Source organism: Leucopleurus acutus, assembly GCF_964270905.1.
Source record: "Leucopleurus acutus genome assembly, chromosome: 14".
Classification (NCBI taxonomy): Eukaryota; Metazoa; Chordata; class Mammalia; order Artiodactyla; family Delphinidae; genus Leucopleurus; species Leucopleurus acutus.
This window is the reverse complement of record NC_139156.1, coordinates 79,733,224-79,757,666: the sequence shown is the minus strand read 5'-3', so window position 1 is coordinate 79,757,666 and position 24,443 is coordinate 79,733,224. Positions and strand designations below refer to the sequence as shown.

Here is a 24,443-nt window from a genome sequence, read left to right as displayed (position 1 = left end):
TATATCCCTATCTAGACAATGCTAAGGTAGAACAGCATAAAAGGGGTGGGGGAAACCCACATGCATTCAAACTACTGGTGAAAACTACATGAAGAAATCCAGTCTGAAAAATCTGAAGTAAAAACTCAGCCAAAATGTCTCAACTGCTTTGGCATGAGTTCACTGTTCACTTCCTGTCTACAATAAATATTATTTTAAGTTTCCTCACTTGTGATTTAATTTTTAATAGTCCTAATCTAGCTGCTCTTTTTATAATCAGGTACTTTTCTGCACAGGATCTATATTTCTAAGGAGTTCTACTTATATTAATCAATTCTATAGCCAAAGAAAGATTATGTAAGTAACTTTTCCCAACGTGTTTTACAAGAAATACTAATATTCCAAGATGCTCCACCAGAAAGAAAAAGAGTTGGGAGTTTGGGAAAATCAGTTCATTGAATGAATTCCTACTCTGCCTCATCATTTCCCAATCTATTTGTCCAAAGAACCTTTTTTATTTTTTAAAACTTTTAAATAGATTTTATTTTATTTATTTATTTATGGCTGCATTGGGTCTTCGTCGCTGCACAGAGGCTTTCTCTAGTTGCCGTGAGCGGGGTCTACTCTTCACTATGGTACGCGGGCCTCTCATTGAGATGGCTTCTCCTGTCGCGGAGCACGGGCTCTAGGCACGTGGGCTTCAGCAGTTGTGGCTCGCAGGCTCTAGAGCACAGGCTCAGTAGTTGTGGCGCACAGGTTTAGTTGCTCCGTGGCATGTGGAATCCTCCCGGACCAGGGATCAAACCCGTGTCCCCTGCATCAGCAGGCAGACTCCTAACCCCTGTGCCACCAGGGAAGCCCCCAAAGAACGTTTCTTAAATTAACATCTATTAACATCCTGCAGAAATTCCACAGACCATAAGGTGGAAAAATGCTGTTATACAGCAATAAATAATGAATATATCAATTTCATTTGGATCTTAAAATAAATTCATCCCTAATAGTTGTGGCTAATACACCTAGAAGAGATTTATCTCAAAAAAAAATTCTAATGCTATAACAAAAGTGACCATAAATATGTCAAACAATTTTAATCACTTTTTGAAAGGTGGAGAGGTATCATAAACCAAAACAAGGGTGCTACAACTAGAAATATCAGGTCACCCTCCTTAATGGACATTTGCCTCACATTCTATGTATTTCATGAACAGTATTAAAAAAAAAACCCTCAAAACATATCAAGTATATGATTTCTTAAATCTACTTAGGAAAATGCCTATATTTCAATTTATTTATGCCATAACAGAAGTGTAACCTCATAGAAGGATAATCATTTCTGCATTATTACTTTTAAAATCTGTTGATATAACTATGATTTGATAACTTTGTACTGCTCTTGCACCTAAAGTTAATAAATGCATTTCTACTTTACAAATTAGCCCTCTTAAAATATCATCTTCCCAGTCAAAATTTTGAATAAGTTCCAGACAAGCTAGTGGCTTTATTTTAGCAAGAATATGAAAGGAACTCACAGCACTTCACCCAGAAATTTTAGGAAAATTTCCAAAAGATATCAATCCACTCTGTGGTTCAATTGGTATTGTGTGTTACTGCTAGACAAGCCCAAATGGAGGGGCACTCTTCATGACCATAAGGTTCATTACTCTCCACAACTTGCAACCTCTCCCATTAACACTTCCTGCCTTATTAGCCAGTAAAATTCTGAAATGTAGAACAAGAAATTCTGAAATGTAGAAGAGAAAAAGAGATCATCTAAAAGTGCATGTTTGTGCCTACTCAGGAACAAATAAATATTTAAGAAGTGATAAGCTTTTTAGGTACTTTTATTATAGAGAATTTTGAACCAAAAAGGGGCGGGGGGAATAGGATAGTAATATATTTAGACTACTAGTATACAGAAACCCATTTATGTATTCTTTTCATTAATATTCAATATCAAACACTGGCAACATTCCAACCCCAGCAAACTATAAACATGCTTAATGAACAGACTTATTCATCTTGAATTTGAGAAAGGGAACTTTTCCCCCAAAACTAAGCCCATCCTACATCCTTACTAACATGAAAATCCATGTTGACAGAAAAGAGTAATAATTAGCTCAAATATCATGAGGGCAAATTATTATTTTTGAAGGGTAATATTTTCCTTCCTTCAAGCTAGAACACATGAAGAGGCATCAGCAAGGTATATAAAGAAAATGTCTGTTACAAAAAATACTTGCAAAGGGAAGCCAAAGTCTAACAAAAACCTGCTAAATACATTGTTAGAGCAGGGTTAATTTCTCTAAAAGAGCATAGGAAAAGCAAAGGTCTATGTTCTGATCTTAATTTCTGCCTGTATTTTTTTTTTTGTATCATCTTAGGTAAGTTACTTTTCTGTCCCTAATTTCTCATCATTAGATGAATAAAATAATCTGAATTCTGTATACATTTGTTTAACATGCCTATGTTAAAGGACTAAGGTTATTACAAAGATGGTCAGAATAGGATACTCTGAGACACGTAATTGTCTAGAAGTGAAACTACGCTAACCAAAGTATGAATTTCTACAGAAAAAACAAATGAAACTCACAACCTACATGGTCATATTTGTGTATGTAATTTTAGCAGACCATAAATTATCACTCTACCATTAGTGTAATGTGAGACTAATATAGCACAGTTTTTGAAAGCAAAAGACAAGGTCCTAATCCCAGCTCTATTCCTATGCTAACTACATGAGTCTTTATAGGCTACTGAACCTCCCTAAACTTCAGTTTCCACTACAGGAAAATGGGGCCAGTATTAGAAAGTATTCAGTTATGATGCCAGAAGTATTTAACTATTCACAATTACTATTATGAAACACTGAGTTGGGCAAACAAGTCATTAAACCAATGTAAATTCAGATTTGGCACCTCCTCCTTTTTTCCTTTTTAAAATGGGAAAGGCAAAACCTCATTTTAAATGATTGCTCACCATAAGTCAGTGTAAAGAGAAAGTTAAACCACTGTTCTCACTTTTTCAACTAATGTCAATACTCCTCAGAATACAATATTTTTTAGCATTAAATCTAATGAGAACATAATACAGGATGATTGGTACTATGTATATGTCTTTAAAGTATTATACTTTTTCTACTTCTAGAAATGCAGAAATAAAAATACGTTATACTATACATATAGAAAAAACATACATATTAAAGATAAAAACAACTGTTAAAGCGGGATTAACTTATGAGAAAGGGAGTGGAAAGGAGGGGTATGTATATAAAAACATTTTATCCAAAGTATGTCTTCCTGTTTCTTTTCTTAAAAAAAAAGTTCCTTTTTTGTTTTTTACAATTGGCATGTAGCCTTTGCTTTCTTAAATGTATACTAAGGACCATTTCAAACTTATAAAAAAGAAGACAGAACTGTACAGTAACTCCCCTATATACTCATAATGGGACTCCCACAGTTAACAACTCAATTATAATACTCAAAGTATTATAATCTGTAGTGACTGGGATTATGGGTTATTTTGAACGTTCGTATTAATACTTGTCTATATTCTCCAGTGCACTTGGAATGACTATACTAATGAGTCAGTATAATACAGTAATTAAGAGCACAGGCTCTTGAATCAGATGCTTAGGTTCAAATCTACCACTTAGTAGCCAGATGACCTTGCCTCTAGATATAATAAATAGTGACTATCTCACAGGGATGAAGACTGAAATGCCTGCTACATGTAAAGTGCTTATTAGAACAGACCCCAGCATACAATACCAAATAAAGGCTGTTATTATTGCTCAAAAATCTGGGGTATAATTGTGACTTCAAAAAAAATTTGAGGGCTTCCCTGGTGGTGCAGTGGTTGAAAGTCCGCCTGCCGATGCAGGGGACACGGGTTCGTGCCCCCGTCCAGGAAGATCCCACATGCCGCATAGCGGCTGGGCCCGTGAGCCATGGCTGCTGAGCCTGCGCGTCCGGAGCCTGTGCTCCGCAACAGGAGAGGCCACAACAGTGCGAGGCCCGCGTACCGCAAAAAAAAAAAAAAAAAAAATTTGAGTCCTACACCAAAGAGATCCCACATAAACAGAACAGATGCCAGTATAATTGTGTATATGGGGGGAGGGGTGTTTAAAATATTATCCCCCTATTCAATTCAGAAATAAAGTAATCAAGTTGAATTCTAGTAGCAAGAGAGGTAAAGTGTTTGTGGGGATGCTCCATAAAGTCTACCACACTCTTTTAGTGTGGCAGCAAGACAAAATCAAGACTATACACACCTATTCTGAGGCTACTGTACTTTGATCCAATGCAGAGATATACAAAGAATCATGCCAGCAGGTTTACCAAGATTCCTTTGACCAACACCAACCCTGTTAGGTGTATGTACATGTATATCACCAGGGGAAAAAAAAACAAAAACAAAACTCTTACCTTCTCTTTTTGTTCTGCTTTTCTGATTTTGGTCAAAAATACAGACCATCTCAGAGGCTAAAATAAAATGTTTTTATATAGCACCTCCATGCCAAAAAAGAAATTAAACTACTATATTACCATCCCTTTGTTTAGCAAACGTAACAGTTTTCCAGTTGTCAAGGCAACAATTACCTCATACTTATCCTAGCATTGCTTAAACATTTATTTTTCTAGTCAATCTACCAAATGTCCTAACTGGCACCTAAAAACCATTGAATTCCATGGAAACACTAAAAGCATAAGCAATTTTTAAATTAGATATTGGTGGATAATAATCCTTCAAGAAGCCAAAATGCCATGGAAATATGTAAGTACCCAAATATACAAGTGTCAGAAAGATAACAGTTGAATCAGTGCTCCAAACGGCTAATGTTGACACTGACATTTTATTGAGGTAGGTTTTTAAAAACAGTAAGCATTCAAATTGGTTACTAAGGCAGTACCAATGCAGCCAAGAGAATCAGAACGCAAGATATTAAATCTGATACTAAAATCCTCACTAAATAAATGTATTTAAACACACAGTGTGACAATACATCTATGAAAACAATCTTTCTGTTTATGACAATCCCAAGGAGGCATTAAAACAATAATGTGGATAATTCCAATAGATGAATGAACGAAAAACGCATCTATAAGGGTACGTCATTTTAAAACTAAGCTTAAAACTAAAATACATAATTTTTTAGGACATACCAAAAAACGAGTACATTGAGGAAATAAAGAAAACTGTGCAATCTAACTTTAAAGTCTTCTCTGGAGCATTCCCTCTCCACCTTTTCATGTCGCTTTAAGGACATGGGGTAGTGAGGGGTCAGTACTGGGAACAGGAGGTAAGGGACAGATGCTGAGTATGCAAGGTGGCAAGGAGGAGGCTGGGGGAGCCACATGGAAGCACAGGCAGGCTCTGTGGCTGAGAACATTCTGGGAGCTAAGCAGGGACAGAGGAAATGAGCAGCAGGGTTGGAAGATCTGTTACAGTGGCCAAGTAAGTAAACTGAATGATCAAGTAAGTAAATATACTGAGGATAGTTGGGGCCGTTTTTCTCACTGACAAAGAAATTTAAAAGGAAGGGGCAAGACTAAAAAGAAGTCTAAGGTATTGGAATGGAATTAGAAATATGAATTCATGGTTGTATTACATATATACAACGTAGATATTATATATATACATATGTATTATATATACACACACAGAAAAATAAACACATAGTTATAGATGTATATGTGTATATGCATATATATTTGTGTGTTTGTGTGTGTGCATATATACATCCATATATTTTCCTAACTCTGTCCACTAAGAACAACTGACAGCTCAACTCTGACTACTCCCACTTTTTTGATTTTCAGGCTCCCCAAGTGGGAAACAAGAGCCACTCTACCACTTCCCTGGCGGCATTTCATTCCTCTGACATGGAAACAGAATCAATGTGTTAAAAGAAAATGTCAGAAGTTGAAAAACAAAAAAACAACAAAAAGCATATCAATGGCGTATATCCTGATTTCTAAAACCCATCCTACATTAAAAGGAACCAGGAATCCTTGGAGAAATGGTTAATTTCAAAGTTGGGCAGGGAAAGTACAAGAAGATGTAAAATATCTTGTGCCAGAAAGTAAAGAAATGCTCAAAAAATAATGCAGACACTTCAAAGGGACACAGGAGTCACCCTGAAGGGCTACTACTGGCCAAACGGGGGGAAAGTTTGAGCACCAAAAAAAAGACTGGTTGTCCTGTTATCCTGTTAGGGATGTATGTGTATGTCAAAACTGAATAACTCAAGATGTGTGTATTCTACTGTAATTTATATAATAAATTATATAATTTATATAATAAATTATAACCCATTCAGTAAAACTCGCATCCCTGAGTCCATATTGACAAACACATGAATGAATGATGAATAAATAAATAAATGCAGAAGGAAGAAAGCTCTTCCTTACAGTAAAATGTTAATAAATATAGTAGGAATGATGGAAACAGAGAATCATCTTTCGGCAACCATCATGAAGGTGACTGATTTCACAGAGTTCTCAACAGATCCTAAACTGATGAGTGAAGGTTTGATGAAGAAAAGGATACTGGCATATTCCTGGAATACTATTCAATTATCAGTGGTGGAATGACGTGATGCACTGAGGACAAAAGCACATCGTTTTTGTGGTATACCTGGCAAGAATAACTTTGACAATGAGAAAAATTAGATCTACGGAATTTAAGGTGTGTATTTCTTAAAACTCTAAAGGACATGAAATACAGGGAAAACTGGGAGTTTCAAACTGAAGCAGTCTGAAGAGACATGATAATCAAATGCAACGTGTATTCCTGGATTGAGCATAGGTCAGAAATGAAAAAGAGACATTAGGAGAGTTGGTGAAATTTAAAAAGGGCCTGAGAATAGGATGGTAGTATCATACCAATGCCGATTTCCTGATTTAGACGGGTGAATGCAGAATAGGTAGAATAGTGTCCTTTTTTGTTGGGGATTACATCCCGGAGTATTTAGGGATGACAGGACATCATGTCTTCAGCTTGCTCTCAAAAAGTCTGAAGATAATACGAACGGATACATATATCTGTATACATACATAGATTATATGAATTCTTTGTACTGTAAATTTGAAATTACATGAAAATAATTTTTAAATAGTGTATATTTATTGGGCATGTGCATATTTTTCCTATGAATTGCTCATTTATGTTCTTTACCTGTCTGAGTTACTAATTTTTTTTTAAACTGGATTATAAAAGTTCTTGCATATTAAAAAAAAAAAGAAATCAACCCTTTCCCCCAAACACAAAAATCTTCTCTGGATGGTACATATATTTCTTAGTTTTCTTCCTAAAATTTAAGTCACTTTGGGGGATGGAACTACAAATTATTTATAAGTAAATTTTAGACCCACATCTATTAACCAGAGAGATACCTACATATTCACAGAGGAGTGTCTGCATATTCCTGGAAACTTAAATAACTCACAAAAGACATTTTAACTAGAATGTTCATCATCAGCAAAAAGGTAAGAGAGAATTATATTGGGAAAGACATTTATTAAGTGCCTCCTGTATTTAAAACATTATTCTATGTGCCAAAAAAGCAAAGGCACTTTTAACACAAAGGTAGCCAATTTATTTTGCCCTCAGAAGAGGTTAAACTTATTTGTAATCTTGCTAGTGAGATCAGAAAACCTTATTCAAGGGACTTCCCTGGTGGTGCAGTGGTTAAGAACCTGCCTGCCAATGCAGTGGACCCGGGTTCGAGCCCTGGTCTGGGAAGATCCCGCATGCCACGGAGCAACTAAGCCCGTGTGCCACAACTACTGAAGCCTGTGCACCGTAACTACTGAAGCCCGCACGCCTAGAGCCCATGCTCCGCAACAAGAGAAGCCACTGCAATGAGAAGCCCGCGCACTGCAATGAAGAGTACCCCCCGCTCGCCACAACTAGAGAAAACCCACGTGCGGCAACAAAGACCCAACACAGCCAAAATTAAATAAATAAATAAAATTTAAAAAAACAACTTATTCAAATGAATCTGCATTAGCGTAACATCGTTCTCAGAACATACCTTGCTTATTTATAATATTTAAACTTTAATAATCTGGAAATTAGTGGTGCAGCCAGTTCAAAAATCAGAAGCACAAAGAAAAACCATAAACTGGCATTGTTATGATTTATATCTGGCCATGTGGACTTGCGGTTTGCATCTTGGTTCACTGGCTCTCCGTATACAAGCCATCTCCTATTTTTTACATGATTTCAGAATGGTTGCTGTCTACTTGAACTGCTCAATGTACAAATCTGCACAATCTCTGGCTTCAGAACCAGAGAGACTGCAATTCGTGTACTTAATAACTATCTGTCTTTGGGTATGCCACCCCACCAGTTTGGTTTTTGGCTTCTTCTCTGTAGACCAATCTTGCAGGATGCTTGCAAGTTTTAAATTAAATTAGGTAGCATATTTAGAATCTTTAGGAGACTGACAGGTCCTGAGTAAACACTCGGCAAACATTAGATTAAACCACATGAAATTGCTATTTTTCATAAATCAAAAAAAGGTCAAATATTGGCAATTTTATATTCGGTTCAATCTCATACTGATTTTCTCCATTTCTTTCAAGCAGCTGGGAAACGACAGACCAACACCCAAGAAAACATCAAAGTCCTGTTCCACAATCTGCTCAGACTCTGCTCCTGCTCTATCGCCCATGAGCAAGACACAGCTCTGCACCACCAATTGCTCTGTAGCTCACAGGACTCCACCTATGTATATTTCCTCCTGTGGCCAGAGGACTAGGCCTCACACAGAGATCTGGACCCCTTATACCACTAATGTAGCTATGGCTATTTTCCCACTTGATGGCTGTGTGGGCCACCAACCAAGCTTTTGTTCAGTTTTATATGCTCAAGAATATGACCTTGGGAATTCCCTGGCAGTCCAGTGGTTGGGGCTCCATGCTTTCACAAGCCGTGCCGCCAAAAAGAAAAAAAAAGAAAATGACCTTGAAAGAAGCCATCAAAAGGAAACAGTAACCTCCAATCGTTTGAAACTCTATCCATTCTTTGTCTAGTGACCAAAAGAAATTGACCCATGGAGTACGTAGGTAGTAAATATTCTAAGTCACAGAATTCACTATAATTTCAGAGCCCTCATGTATTAACCCCTTTGGTAACCAATGCTACAATACTCATTGCCATGCTATATACTGGCTTTGCCTGTCCCAAATGGATACAATCATTCTGTAAAGGTGAAAGTTTCACACTGCATTTCAGTGATTTGTATCTGTCTTCTCTCCTGGATTGAGCAACTTAAGGCAGAAATAGCATCTTATTTATCTTTGGATGTCCTGGTCTTAGAATTGCACCTACATATAGGAGGAATTCAGGAATCACTTATTGAACCAAAAAAGTCAGGCATTAGTTAAGCCCTGCTAAATGAGATTTCTCTTAAGGTAAGAATTATTTATATTTCAAAAACACCTTATATTGGGAGGCATCTTATATATTGAGAATTCAAAAGCATGAGCTCTGGAATCAGAGTATCTGGGTTCAAACGCCACGTCTGTAATGTACTAGCTAGGTGACCTTTGGGACATGGTCTTTAACTTCTCTGAGCCTAGCTTCACATTTGTAAAGTGGGGTTGATAACAGTAATATAATAAACATACAATATGTATTTATATATATCATAAATATATAATATAAACATATAATAAAGTTGTGACCTTGTTATACATAAAATGTCATATGCTGATAAATCTAAAATGCGCTTTATAACTTCTCAGATGACCAAATTTTTACAGTGAAAGAAAGTCCACATAGTTTCATAAAGAATAAGTTGTGACAAGCACCCACTACTAGATTATTTCTCTTAACAAAGAGCTATGTTCCGGCAATACACTTTGCTGACAAGAAGTGGACTATACAGATCGCCAGCCATCTATGTGATCCAAACTGTGCCAAAGCAGTTCTTTCTCCTAAAACTTCAAAGCTGAAATGCTAATCAAATTGTTAGTAGAGCAAGGTGATACAGCCTGTTAGCCATTTTCTGGCATGCGTAGTGAGAAGGAGAGAAAACCAGTCTATAAGGAGAGAGAGGAAGAGCAATAAAAAGAACAGAACAGACATGCAGAGAAAAAAGGGGACACATGCGAGACTGTGTCCTTTGAGTGACTGAGAGAATCGCTAGCCTTAGTTCCTGTTAGCTTTCCAAAACTTAAATCTCTCCTCAAACCTGACTGGACTTTCTGCTCATGGGTATTCAGTATCCATAAAGTAAATTCTCTTTTCTGCTTTCAATAATCTGAGGCGGTTTTTATTACCTGTAACCAAAAGAGCCTTAATTAAAACCCATCAGAATCGTATCTAAGAAGACATAAAATGTAACTGCAATTCTACAAACATTTACTGAACATCCACAATGTCCTGGGATATTTAGGACTTAGATCCTATTCATACAAATATTAAACCAATTCTAGTTTAAAATTTTAATCTAAATTGTCACAATATACAAAATCCTAGAAGATCAATAAGGAATAATGAAATATGGACCTACAAAGTAAAAAAACAGATTTCTTATGGCAATTCAAACTTTATTATTTAATACAGAAATATTTGTAATGAATGTTTAAGATGTGAAAGAAACATCATAATAAAGCATTCTTGAGATTACTGCCAACTGTAAAACTCCCAACACCACTGACCCTGCTTCTTCCACATGGGAAACCATTATTCTGTACATTTTGGTTACCCTTCCCATGGAAAAACCAGGTTTTTAAAAAAGCTATTTAAGGTCATCAGGTCACTATTACAGCATTAGTACCATCAGAAGACAGCAGTAAAAAAACAACCTCTGGTTCTCAATTTTTAAAAATCAACTTATAAGCCTTTACTATATAGGTCTGGCCCTACACTCTTATCAGCTTATTAAAAATATATTTATACTTAAAAAAGTTTCTGTTTTCAACAGACTTTTCTCCTTTTTCCACTCATATTTTTCAAAACTTAGAAGTATCTTACCAAATTAGAAGAAAAAACCAGAGCATTAACCAGGAAGAAATCAGGAATAGGAAATTCCCTGGCAGTCCAACAGTTAGGACTGGGCGCTTTCACTGTCAGGGCCCCGGTTTGATCCCTGGTCGGGGAGCTAACTTCCCGCAAGCCTGGAGGCACAGCCCAAAAGAAAAAAAAAAGCAGGAATAATAACTGCTCAATAAAATACTAAGTGAATGAATGAACAAATGAATCAATCAATCAAACCAAATCAAAAGTGGCTAGGTGCCCAGAACATACAAAAAAACAAAATAGTTTTCCTGTCTTCAAAAAGTCATTATCTAGTTGAAGAAAATGAGCAAACAAAACCAAATCAATGTTTAAAGATAAAAGAACTTTCCCCCAAGAAATTCAAATTAATCTATGTATTTATTCACTTACTTGCTTTTTAATATTCCATTTATAAGTGATAATATGCAGTATTTGTCTTTGTCTGGTTTATCTGAGCATAATGCCCTCCAAGTTCAGCCATATTGTCAAAAAGAATTTTTTTTAAAGTAATTCTTCAAGGTCTGTGACACTGAGAACACTTAATCGGACACATTTAATACTGTATATTCCAGCTAGCATGATTTGGATCGGGGCTGGGGAGTTGCCAAAGCCTTTATAATTAAAATCTCAGAAACTACAAAACTAATTTGATCCACAATTCTTAAAGATTGCAATATGAAAAAATTAACTCCTAGTCTATTAATCTACTAACTATTCTCTTCTTACTGAACTGAATACTTATTGAATAATTTATCTAAGTTCTTGTTAACCATAGTATATATATTTCATTATAATACAAATTTAGATACTTGAAACTGCTCTAGGAAAACAGTAAATTTAAAGAATGAAATCATAATAATATATGGTCCTTGCCTCCTATGGAGTCTCAATTTGTATTATAAGTATCACTAAAACTGGAAAGAACTTTCCAATACATCTCATCAAAAGAATTCTTTTATTACAGGTTATTAGTCTACAACACAAGATAAACAATGATATTAACATAAGTGAGACTTTTAAAATACCTTATATTTAATGTGTGAATATTTTAGGGATTTTTTTTGTTTTGTTTTGGGTCTTTCTCCTGATCATCATCCCAGCATCTTTCAAGTTTTTAACGGCGGCATCAAATGGCTTTACTTGGTTGGCTACTTCTGCCATACTCTATCACGCTAAATGGAGATTCTGTTAGCTGCTGAGGATATCTATTCACTTAGCACCTAAGAAACAATTTTCTCTAGGTGTAGAGAAATAGCTGTAGAGATATATACTTAGGTCAAAACTCTATCTCCTGCCTCTCCACATGCACCTAGTCTTACTACTAGATCACACTGGTAGTCTTCTGGGTCACCAGAAGTTATCATTACACTAGAGCCAATATCCAGTAGTTCCTCCCACATTTTAAGAACTGAGTATTTCCCCTTCCCCACAGCACAGCTATTTAAAGTAAATGAACACAAGGTATCATTAGTGAAGGCAGGTAGGAGGGGGTCACACTACATACAGGGATATATACAACAGGCCCTCCAGGGTACTCGATCTTGCCTTTTTTCAATGGGCTCTGAGGCTCTTGCCTTCTTTCAATAGACTCAATCTCAAGGATATATGTAACAGGATAGCTTATATCAGATTTTCATTATTAAACCTGGATTTTTAAAAAATCTATACCAAGCGAGTTACTAGGTTGCTTATCAACCTAGGGATCCCAGGTAGATCAGAACATTCTCAGAATTTCATTATCAAACCTGCCTTGCCATCTTTTATGATGACCATGCCCACCTTGCCACCAGCTATAAACTCTGCCAACTTATGATTCTTTGACTCCACTGAAGTCATGAAACATATTTCAATGGCATTCCCTTCCATAAAGCAGTCCCAGCTGGAAAGAAAAGCCAATAAAGACCTTAAATTCTAGCATCTCCCTTGCTAATCCATTTTCCCCAAGAAAATATTAAAGAGAGAATCCACTGGACTGTGATTATCCCAGTGACATGATAAATTCCAAGTGGTGTGGGGAAGATTCACTGAGCACACAAAACATAAGAAGTCTTTTATTTCCCTTAAAAAGATGGACTTCCCTGGTGGCGCAGTGGTTAAGAATCCGCCTGCCAGTGCAGGGGACATGGGTTCGAGCCCTGGTTTGGGAAGATCCCACATGCCACGGAGCAACTAAGCCCGTGCGCCACAACTACTGAGCCTGTGCTCTGGAGCCTGCGAGCCACAACTACTGAGCCCACGTGCCACAACTACAGAAGCCTGCATGCTTAGAGCCCGTGCTCCGCAACAAGAAGCCACCGCAATGAGAAGTCCGCGCACTGCAACGAAGAGTAGCCCCCGCTCGCCACAACTAGAGAAAGCCCGTGTGCAGCAACAAAGACCCAACACAGACAAAAACAAATTTAATTAATTTAAAAAAATAATAAAGTAGGCTTTTCTAATACCATTTCTTATGTTGATATACATGAGCTTGTGTCCTATGAATATCCTAAGGGAAAAGTAGCAGGTGCACAACACACAGGAGTTGACAATAGTGCCATCACCTGTTCACTCACTTTCAGCATATTGTGTTAGGTATGCTCACACATGTAAATTCTACAGATTACATTATGCTTGTTTACATGAATTTGTGGATTATATTATAAACTAGAAAAGAGGTTTTTAAAGTGTGTCCCCAGGAACAACGGCATCAACGTCACCTGGGAACTTGTTAGAAATTCAAATTCTCAGGCCCCACTCCAGGCATCCTGAATTATAAACTCTGGGGGAGGGAATCAGCAATCTGTGTTTTAACAAGTCTTCCAGAGAACTCTGATGCACCCCACAGTTTGAAAACCAATGACCTAGAGGTTACTTCTCTAGGAACCTGTAACAGATATATTCAGCAACTAACAGACTCTCTGCTTGGTTTCCTAACCAATATAGTATGGGGTATTATGGTAGGAACAGCCAAAGTAAAAGCAATTTGGGGAATTATGGCTACCATTTAAAGACTTGAGAGATGACAGAATGGTGATTATGAAAAAAATAGATAACATACACACAGAATGAAATAATGCAATGAAAGCAGACTCATTTAAAATAATATAATATAATATTGGGACTTCCCTGGTGGTCCAGAGGTTAAGACTCCACACTTCCAATGCAGGGGGTGCGGGTTCGATCCTTGTCAGGGAACTAAGATTGTATATGCCGTGTCGTGCAGCCAAAATATTTAAAAATAAAAATAAATAAATAAGTAAAAATAATATAATATAGAAAATTGGCTTAAGAAGGTTCTAGCAAAGAAATCAGAATCTGAGATTAAACTATCAATGCAAAAAGTAAAAACTAAGAAAAGTGAAAGCTAAAACTTCTCTACAGAAAAGAGTTATTAACACAGCAGGCCTGACTGCTATTTTTGGCCTACTTGCAAGGTTGGCCCTTGGATGGCATCTGGGAAGTTATGGGAACTTGAATTTCGGGAGGGTTCCCACAATTAATTGATAAGAGTGGCTCACTGCGCCTAAACTGTATATACAAATAATACAGTTTATGCTGAACATCCGCTTTGATTCCCAGAGTTGAGAATTTGGGTATGTGCCCGTTGTGGGGCTTCTATGTGACTAGCCCCCAGTAAAAACCCTGGGTGCTGTGTCTCTAACAAGCTTGCCTGTTGGCAACAGTTGCGAAGTGTTGTCACAATTCATTTCTAGAAGAATTAAGCACGACCCGTGTGACTACTGAGCAAAGACTCTGGAAGTTTGCACCTGGTTTCCCCAAGACTTCACCCCAAGCATCTTTTCCTTTTGCTGATTACGCTTGGTATCCTTTTTGTTGTAAAAAGGCACAGCCTAAGTGCAACTATACACCGAGTCCTGTGAGTTCTCTCGGCCAATTACCAAACCTGGGGGGGGGCCTTGAGGACTCCTGACACACTCTCTTACTTCAAACATGAGTTCTTTGACAGTCACATAAAAGGGTTAAAAACACCAACAAGCCCACCAAATCTGACATTTATACTATTCTTACTTGATCCATTAATAAAATAAAAGATTTTAACATTATTTAATTTCCATTTTCTTATTCTTTTTAACATATCTAGTAAGTGTAACTTGAATTACATGCTCAGTCCTTGGCCAGTGAAAGGCAGGGCATTTATACTGACAGTCCATTAAGGGAAAGTGGTATGCTGTGGCCAAATGAAGGATGACCACTAAAATCACGCTCTTCGGCAAACACAAAATTTACTTCAAGAATATTGGGAAAGCACCTCAAGGAAGGCAGTTATGACCTCTCAAAGTTCAAACTAAGTTACAAAAAGCCCTGAGTAACTTCTAGTTGTTGGTTTATACGTTAAGACATAAAAACAGAAAAAACCAAAGTGGTTTCAAACGTGAGCCCAAAATAAAAAGTCACAGACTCTACAGATTGAAGGGATGACTTGCCATCATACTACTTCTCACCAAGGCAACTCCACACAGCATGCCGCCAGGTGAGCAGCAGTTATTATTTAACTCAGTGGTCAGCAACTCTAGGGAGGCTGGGTAATATCTAACAAAAATCTATTCTTTATACCATTTAAAAGACCAAGGAGAAATGCTAGAAATATTAGAGAGAGACAATTGAAGAGAAAGTAATGTATTACTAATCGTGTTAGGTATCAATATTATCAATAATGGAATAATTTTCAGGCACCAAAATGGTCTTTAAAACTTTCCTATTTGGGGTAAAATACTGGCCTAGGGATATATACCATGATTCAGGAAAGGGGGGAATCTAGTATGGAATAAAGACAAATACTGAAGTACTAGAATTTAGTGGCATATTTGGAGGAATTAAAATCATCAAAAACACAATCACTACGTAAAGCATAATGGTGCCTAATAATGGTCGGCCCTTAACACTGCGACATCATATGAAACTGTTTACAGCCTTGACTTTACCTATTCATATCCTCAACAGACGAAGTTTGTTACATGGTCTAGTAAACCCAAGATCCTACTTTAGCACTGCACTGATTTTATCCCTCACTGCTGCCTCTAATTCATAGAAGGTAATATTTTCCTCTAGATTACTCCAGAGAACACAACCAGCTAAAGGCAACCTTCTGTTTGGTAGACTTTGGGATAACAGTTTGTAAATTTAGTCAATACAAAAATTAGTTCCATGAGTGTGTCAGACTTTGGAAGCACGAGTAGGTGAACCCAGGTGCTGTGAACAATGGATGAAGACTACTTTATATACAGGCATAGTCATCCTGGAAGTCATAAAAGTGTTTCTGCAGGTCTCTGAAGACCCGGCAATTAAAGACAGAATTTTTAGAGATTATATGTACAAATACAATAAAGCTTGTGCTTTCAACCGACCCAAAGAAGTCTAAGAATTGCTACTGCGGAATGGCTTTTCATAAAGGTTACCTAATTAAAATGGGAGAAAGGAAGAGAACAAGAAAGCTTTGAAATTAATCAGATTTAACCAGACATGGTAATATTTACTACCTTAGATATCTTTTAATATTATTACAAAATAATACATTTGACACCACATCTTTCAAGGCACACTCATTTCTTTTTTGTTGCTGCTCTTGTTTTGGTTTTTTGGGGGTAATATAGTCATTTTTTTAAATTTAATTTAATTTATTTATTATTTATCCAGCAGGTTATTATTATCTACTTTATACATATTAGTGTATACATGTCAATCCCAATCTCCCAATTCATCCCCCACCACCACGACCCCCCGTGGCACTTTCTCCCCTTGGTGTCCATACGTTTGTTCTCTACATTTGTGTCTCTATTTCTGCCTTGCAAACCAGTTCATCTGTACCATTTTTCTAGACTCCACATATATGTATTAATATACAATATTTGTTTTGGGTCATTTGTAGAGACGTGGATGGACCTAGAGACTGTCATACAGAGTGAAGTCCTAAGTCAGAAAGAGAAAAAAAAGGCACATTCATTTTTATCCAAAAAAAAACAAAAATAAAACCTCTGTAGGCAATAGGAAAGGTACTATTATTGCCCACTGGTAATTTATTTTACAAACAGAGACAGAACTTTAAGTGGTTTTAAGGTCACAACTAATCAGAGGCAGGAAAAGAGCTTAAATCCAGATTTCTACTCAATGTTATTCCATGCTGCCTATCAGGTAGTAACAGCCTATCAACATTTTAAAATTTATCTATAACTAATATATAAATTAAACTGATCTACCCATTTAGGAGCCAATGTTAAAAATGGTTAAAAGAAAAATTATTATTAACAACTATTCTAAATACACACACACACACTCTCACACACAGAGGTAAATATATAAAAGGATATAATAAATGTTAACAGCAGTTATCTCTGCAATGACTGAATTATGGGTAATCTTTTTCCTGTCTACTTTTCTATTTTTTCCACATTTTCTATAATGAGTTTTTATAACCAGAAACCAAATAAAATGTTTATTTTTATTACGAAGTTATTAATATTAAACATTAGTATTTAATATTTACTTAAAGGCTGTCAGTTACGAGATTTCTTGCCAAGACTGTACTTTTCTTTCTAAAAAAAAAGAAATTAACTCACGGGACTTCCTGGTGGTGCAGTGGTTAAGAATCCGAGCCTTGGTCCGGGAAGATACCACATGCCTCGGAGCAACTAAGCCTGTGAGCCACAACTGCTGAGCCTGCGCTCTAGAGCCCACGAGCCACAACTACTGAGCCTGTGCGCCACAACTACTGAGCCTGCACCCTAAAGTCTGAGAGCCACACCTACTGAGCCCGTGTGCTGCAACTTCTGAAGCCCGCGTGCCTAGAGCCGGTGCTCCGCAACAAGAGAAGCCACCGCAGTGAGAAGCCCCCGCGCACTGCAATGAAGAGTAGCCCCCGCTCGCTGCCACTAGAGAAAGCCCGTGCGCAGCAACAAAGACCCAACACAGCCAAAAATAAATAAATAAATAAATTTATTTCTAAAAAGTTAACTTAGACTCTAAGGAAATGAAATCCATCCTGTATTTTAAATGAATCTCCATTAGTTCTATAAGGCCTAACACTGCCTGCTCTCCAAGTACACTGTAAAATCATCTTAAGATGCAATGTGATAAACTGATCTGATAGAGAAATTTCATTACATTTATTTCATTGGCTTTTTCATCTGTTTGTACTTATATGATAAGCATATCTTTAAAGCATATCTTTAAAAATACAATGTGACTATGGCCTATTATTTCAACTAAATATTAAGTGTTTTAATTGTAAATGATATACATTTTCACCTCAACTTGGTTTTTAACTTTGCCAAAATTTCCCTATTTTCTGCATAACTGGCCCTATTGTCATTTCCATGGTTTTCAAAAAGAAGTAATTATGCTTCTTCCACAAGGTTAAAATATTATATTTGGTTAACCAGAGAATACAACATATAAATACTACTGTATTTACTCTATTTTATACCTCAGATTTAAGGGGGCACTAAGGTTTATCAATAACACAGTCACTATCATCAAGAACAGGGTTAAATTAAGTTTAAAACAATCTTTTAGACAATATGAAATACCAAGACATTTTGTAAGAATTCCATTCGAAAATTTTAAGGCTTAACGTTAGAAAAAGGTATAAATTGTACTCAGTATCTAGAAGTGACTCACTATTTCCCGAAGGTTCCCCCAAACCTAAGTTTTATAGCATCCTCAAGTAATATAACTATTCAAATATTACCAAAAAAATGCAAACTTTCTACTAACTATAATCAGCATGAAATCTTAAAGTAACATTTATGACACTAACCAAAATGCTTCCACAGTCTCAGTGAGATAATGTAAAAGAAGGTACAAGTAAGCAGAGGAATAAATAGATTGATAAAAGAATGAAACTCTTAATGACAACCTGACCTTCTGTCTAATTCACAAACTTAAATATTATCAGCCCAAATCCCATGAATATAGTAAACTAAACTGATCATTTGCTCACCAGACACTAGGCATAAATTTTGATGCACCATTTCTGTGTTTCTAGAATCCTGACTTATTGATTTTTTTTAATGTGTAAGATATTTTCTTTTAAAGAAATGATTAGTCTCCTCCTTCAGCCAAAATGGAGTAACAAGCAACCAGACTCACTATCCAGCCTAAAACAAAAAAACAAATAAAATTCTTTAAACAATGGTTTTCAAGTCACTGAACATCACGCAAAAAAGGACAGATTCTTCTAAAAACAAAACAAATGAGGTGAGTCCTATAATTGCCCCAGTTTACTGCCTTGAGCGTTATCAGGCCATGGAACAATAAGAGGGAACTGAGGCAAAAGCCGTTAAGACTCCTTTGAAGAAGCAGGGGTAGGAGTCTAGAGAGGCCAAAGTAGCCAGAATTCATACAACAGACTACCAGGGAGGAGAAAGCTGCAGGGAAAGAGAACTCTGGAGACGGGTAACGGGTCCCCTTCAAGAATTCAGCAGAGGATTTAGCAGCACATGCCTGTGAGGAAAACAACCAAGGCCATGGAGAGAACCACCAGAAAGGATTAGAGGAAACAGTGCCTGGGGTTCACATGGAGCCAAAAAAAAAACAGCGTTCGTTCCCGCCAGCCAGACTAGAAAGACTCATAATTTATGGGACATTGGGTAGTGTACTCAGGAAGGTCTCGTCTTAGTAGTGGAGAATAATTAGCCCTTGTCTAAGCTCCTGACCTGCCTAACAAATTTTAAAAGCAAGACCTGATAAGATCAAACTGTTTCCAAGTAACTTAACTACATACTAAGAAAAAGCCCAGGAAGATTTATAGGACTACAGAAATATCCAGCACCCAACATGGCAAAATTCACAATGTCTGGCATCCAATCAAAGATTAAAAGATGAAGTTAATTGATGAACAGATTTAAAATTTTGTGATTTTAGGTGAAAAAGGCTGAATTTGAATGATTTAGTGTTAGGTCATTATCCTTCTGAATTTATTTCCAGATTTTTGGTGGGGTTGGAGTGAAGAGGAGGGGTAACAATTCATATATAAAACTACTTAGCTGCACTGGATCTGCTGCCACTTTTTAAAAATTATCTTTTCTGAGGTCACTTTTATTGTCTTTTTTTTGTTTTTCAAAATAAAGTTTCAAGAAGTGAAAAAATTTTTTTAAAAAGGCATGCAAAGAGGTAGGAAAACATGATCCATAATGAGAATAATTGATCACTCAAAACTGATCCAGAACTGTCACAAATGTTAGAATTAGCACCTAAAGGGCTTCCCTGGTGGCGCAGTGGTTGAGAGTCCGCCTGCCGATGCAGGGAACACGGGTTCGTGCCCTGGTCCGGGAAGATCCCACATGCCACGGAGCAGCTGGGCCCGTGAGCCATGGCCGCTGAGCCTATGCGTCCGGAGCCTGTGCTCTGCAACGGGAGAGGCCACAACAGTGAGAGGCCCGCGTACCGCAAAAAAAAAAAAAAAGAATTAGCACCTAAGGACATCAATTACTTGTAAGTGTATTCCATATGTTCAGAAAGTCAAATAGAGACATGGAAAATATTTTTAAAGGACTCAAACTTCTAGATATGAAAACTACGGGACTTGCCTGGTGGCGCAGTGGTTAAGAAACCACCTGCCAATGCAGAGGACACAGGTTCGAGCCCTGGTCTGGGAAGATCCCACATGCTGTGGAGCAGCTAAGCCCGGGCAATACAACTGCCGAGCCTGTGCTCTAGAGCCCGTGAGCCACAACTACTGAGCCCGTGCACCACAACTACTGAAGCCTGCATGCCTAGAGCCTGTGCTCTGCAACAACAGAAGCCACCGCAATGAGAAGCCCCCGCACCGCAACGAAGAGTAGCCCCTACTTATCACAACCAGAGAGAAAGCCCACGTGCATCAAAGAAGACCTAACACAGCCAATAAATAAATAAATAAATAAAATTACTTTTTAAAAATCAGTAAGAAAAAAAACGATGTCTGAGATGAAAAACCACCAGATGAGGAAAAGATTAGTGAACTTGAAGACACCGTAATAGAAACTATCCAAAATAAAACAAGAAGAAAAAGAACCCCCGCCCCTGGCAAAAAATGAGAAGAGCGTGAGGAAGGTTCAGCACAACTTTCAATAGCCTAACATACATGCAGTTGGAGTCCCCAAAGAAGAAGGAAAAAAAACTATAAAATTTTTGAAGAAATTATAGCCAAATTGTTTCCAAACTAGATGAAAACTATAAACCTAGGGATCCAAGAAGTTCAACAAATCCCAACCATTGACGGTAAATAACACTATCAACAAACGCAACCTGATTTACATCTATAACAGTCCACCCAACACGAACAGAATATACATTCTCTTCAAATACACACAAAACATTTATCAAGAACATATTCTGAGCCGCAAATCAAGTATCTATAAGTTTGAAAGCATTTAAGTTACACAAAGTATAACCACAATGGAATTAATGTAGAAATCAGTAACAGAAAGATCTCTGAAAAGTCTACAAATATTTGGAAATTTAGTAACACATGTCAAAATAACCCAAGGGTAAAAGAAAAAATCAGAAGGAAAATTAAAAAGCATTCTGAAAAGAATGAAAACAAAAATACAACATATCGGAATGTGTGGGATGTTGCTAAAGCAGTACTTAGGCGTATATTTATTGCACTAAACATGTACATAAAAAAAGAAGGAAGTTCTCAAATCAATGACCTCAACCTGCACCTTAAGAAACTAGAAGAAGGACTTCCGTGGTGGTCCAGTGGTAAAGAATCTGCCTTCCAATGCGGGGGACTCAGGTTCGATCCCTGGTCGGAGAACTATGTTCCCACATGCCATGGGGCAGCTAAGCCTGCGCACCACAAATACGGAGCCCAAGCACCCTGGAACCTGCATGCCACAACTAAAGAAGAGAAAAACCTCGCAGGCCACAACTAGAGAGAAGTCTGCACGCTGCAACAAAGAGCCTGTGTGCTGCAAGGAAAGATCCTGCATGCCTCAACAAAGATCCCACACGCTGCAACTAAGACCCGACACAGCCAAAATAAAAATCTTAAATAAATAATTAAATTTTAAAAATATTAAAAAAAAAGAAACTAGGAAGAACAAATGAAACCTGAAGTAAGTAGAAGACAGGAAATAATAAAAATTAACATGAATATCAATGAAATAGAAAAAAATAGAGAAAAATCAATAAACAAAATCTGACTTGCTGAGATCAATAAAATTGCTAATCTAGACAGATCATGAAGAGAGGAAAGGTGCAAGTTATCATTATCAGGAATGAAGGAAGTGATATCACTACAGAGTATACAAATATTAAAAGGATAACAAGAGAGTATTATGAACAACTCCATGCCAATAAATTCAACGAATAAGATAAAATGGACAAATCTCTTGAAAGGCAGAAACTACAACAGCACATTCAACAAGAAACGATAACTGGAAACAGACCTGTATCTATTTTAAAAATTGAATCTGCAGTTTAAAACTTTCCCACAAAGAAAACGAGGCCCAAAGAGCTTCACGGGTGAATTCTATGAAACATTTAAAGCAGTAATAATAATCTACAAAAAAACCTGTGGAACTAATAATAAGTGGTTTTAGCAAGATCACAGGATTCATAATCAATATAGGTAAATCAATTGTATTCCTATATACAGAACGATCAGAAATTGAAAATTTAAAACAATACCATTTACAATAGAATAAAAAATTACTAAATACTTGGGCATAATTCTGGCAGAAGATGAAAGTACTCTCATTCTGAGAGTACTAACTCATATACCAAGTTTCCCTTACACAAGCGGTTTTCAAACTGTGAGTCACAACCTCTTAACGGATTGTAAATGTAATTTGATGGGTCCTGACCAGCATTTTAAAAAATGAAATAGAAAAGATCAGAAAATATCAGAGTGAAATGAACATGGTAGAGTTATTATTTTGGGAAATTTGTGTTTCCGTTGTTTGTGGGTATACACACATTGGGTTGTTATACAAAATCTGTGCTCAAAAAAAGTTTGAAAGAAAGACTTCTTATACTATATTATATTACCCCTGGAGTACCTTTTTTTTTTTTTTTTAATGAGGGTTAAGGCCAAAGTGAAAGATAAGCACTCTAACTCCAAGCACTGGCCCTGAAGCAAGGAACTAGAGAGGTATGGGTATTGTAAAGTGTAATTCTAATCAAATATTCAGAGGTAAGAATTGGGCAGGAATAGGCTCTATGCTCCAGCCATGCCAGGCTTTCACCACTTTAAATTCTCCCAGCACAGAGGGCCTTTGGCCACAGTGCTATCTGTCCCTCCCCCAAGTTTTTCCATTTGCCAAAGTTCTGCTTAAATATAAAGCCCTTCCTCAGTTTCCAGACAACGTCTCTGTCTTACCTTTTGTTGGTCAGAGCACACACATTCTACCACACTCCACTTACTTCACATCTTTGCACCACCCCTCTATCGAGCTGTGAGCCATTCATATTGCAAGTAAATGGTCAGAGACTTCCCACCTAGCCTGTAAGGAGATTGGAAGTCATCACTGCCATCCCCACAACAAGAAAAAAAAAACAACTGAACATCAATAACTCTTCTTAGATCCAGCAGAGAACTAAGGTCACAGAACAAACCACTGCCCCCCAAACTGGAGAGAGGAACAGCCAAATACGGAAAATCACAGTTTATCAGAGAAACAGCAGTGCGGGAGCAGAAACCGCTGCCGGAGCGGTCAGGTGTAGGTGATGACGTGCTGGAGCCTCAGCGTGGACAGCTTGAGAGTTAAAAACTCCAAGGGGACTCAGTAGTAAGGCAGTCTCCACCCTCGTGAAACGGGAACACAGGTTCTCACAGAGAAGATCGAAGCAAAATCCCCCTCAGGCTCTGGCAGCGAGAGAGAGAACCTTTTCACCATTTTGAAGCATGCCCAGAGCATTCTGTTTTCCTTAACAAGGCCTGCCCTCAAGAGAAACTATGCTATCAGAGCCTAACCTACTGGGGCTTTACCAGAGCCTAACTGACCTGGGGAAGTACAATACCCAATGCCAGCCCCCTCAAGCCTTCCTGTCTCATCTAAAGAGGAGAAGCACCTGCGACAGTCACAGCCCAGGGACACCAGCACACTAAAGAATGAGACCTGATCATAGGACTACAGGGTGGTTCGCCTCCCCCCACACCTTGACATCACATCCGTAGAACTCCTGCATAGTAACAGCGGATTACAAGTGAAAGAACTGCATATACCAGACCTTACTTAAGAAATCTCTAGGAAAACGCAAAGACAGAAACAAGGACGCCAAAGGAAATTTTAGCCTCTGACACCTACAGCTACAACAAACAGTAAACACAGCCTAACTCCTAGACGTTAAACATAAACCCTCATATTAAAGGCCTCAGTTCCTTTTACCCAGTACATGTCCAGCCTTCAATAAAAAATTACAAGGCATGCTAACACGGTTGGAAGAAGGAGACCATGTATCAGAACCAGCCTCAGCTATGGCAGATGTTGGAACTCTCAGACAGTGAATCTCAAGTAAATGGCAGA

General features: G+C 37.5%; 1 protein-coding gene across 4 annotated transcripts in view; it reads right to left on the bottom strand.

Moving 5' to 3' along the window:
* The window catches only part of ARID4B (AT-rich interaction domain 4B), a 126,310-nt gene that overhangs the window by 79,357 nt on the left and 22,510 nt on the right, over positions 1-24,443 (bottom strand). The gene's annotated exons all lie outside the window — the stretch shown is intronic.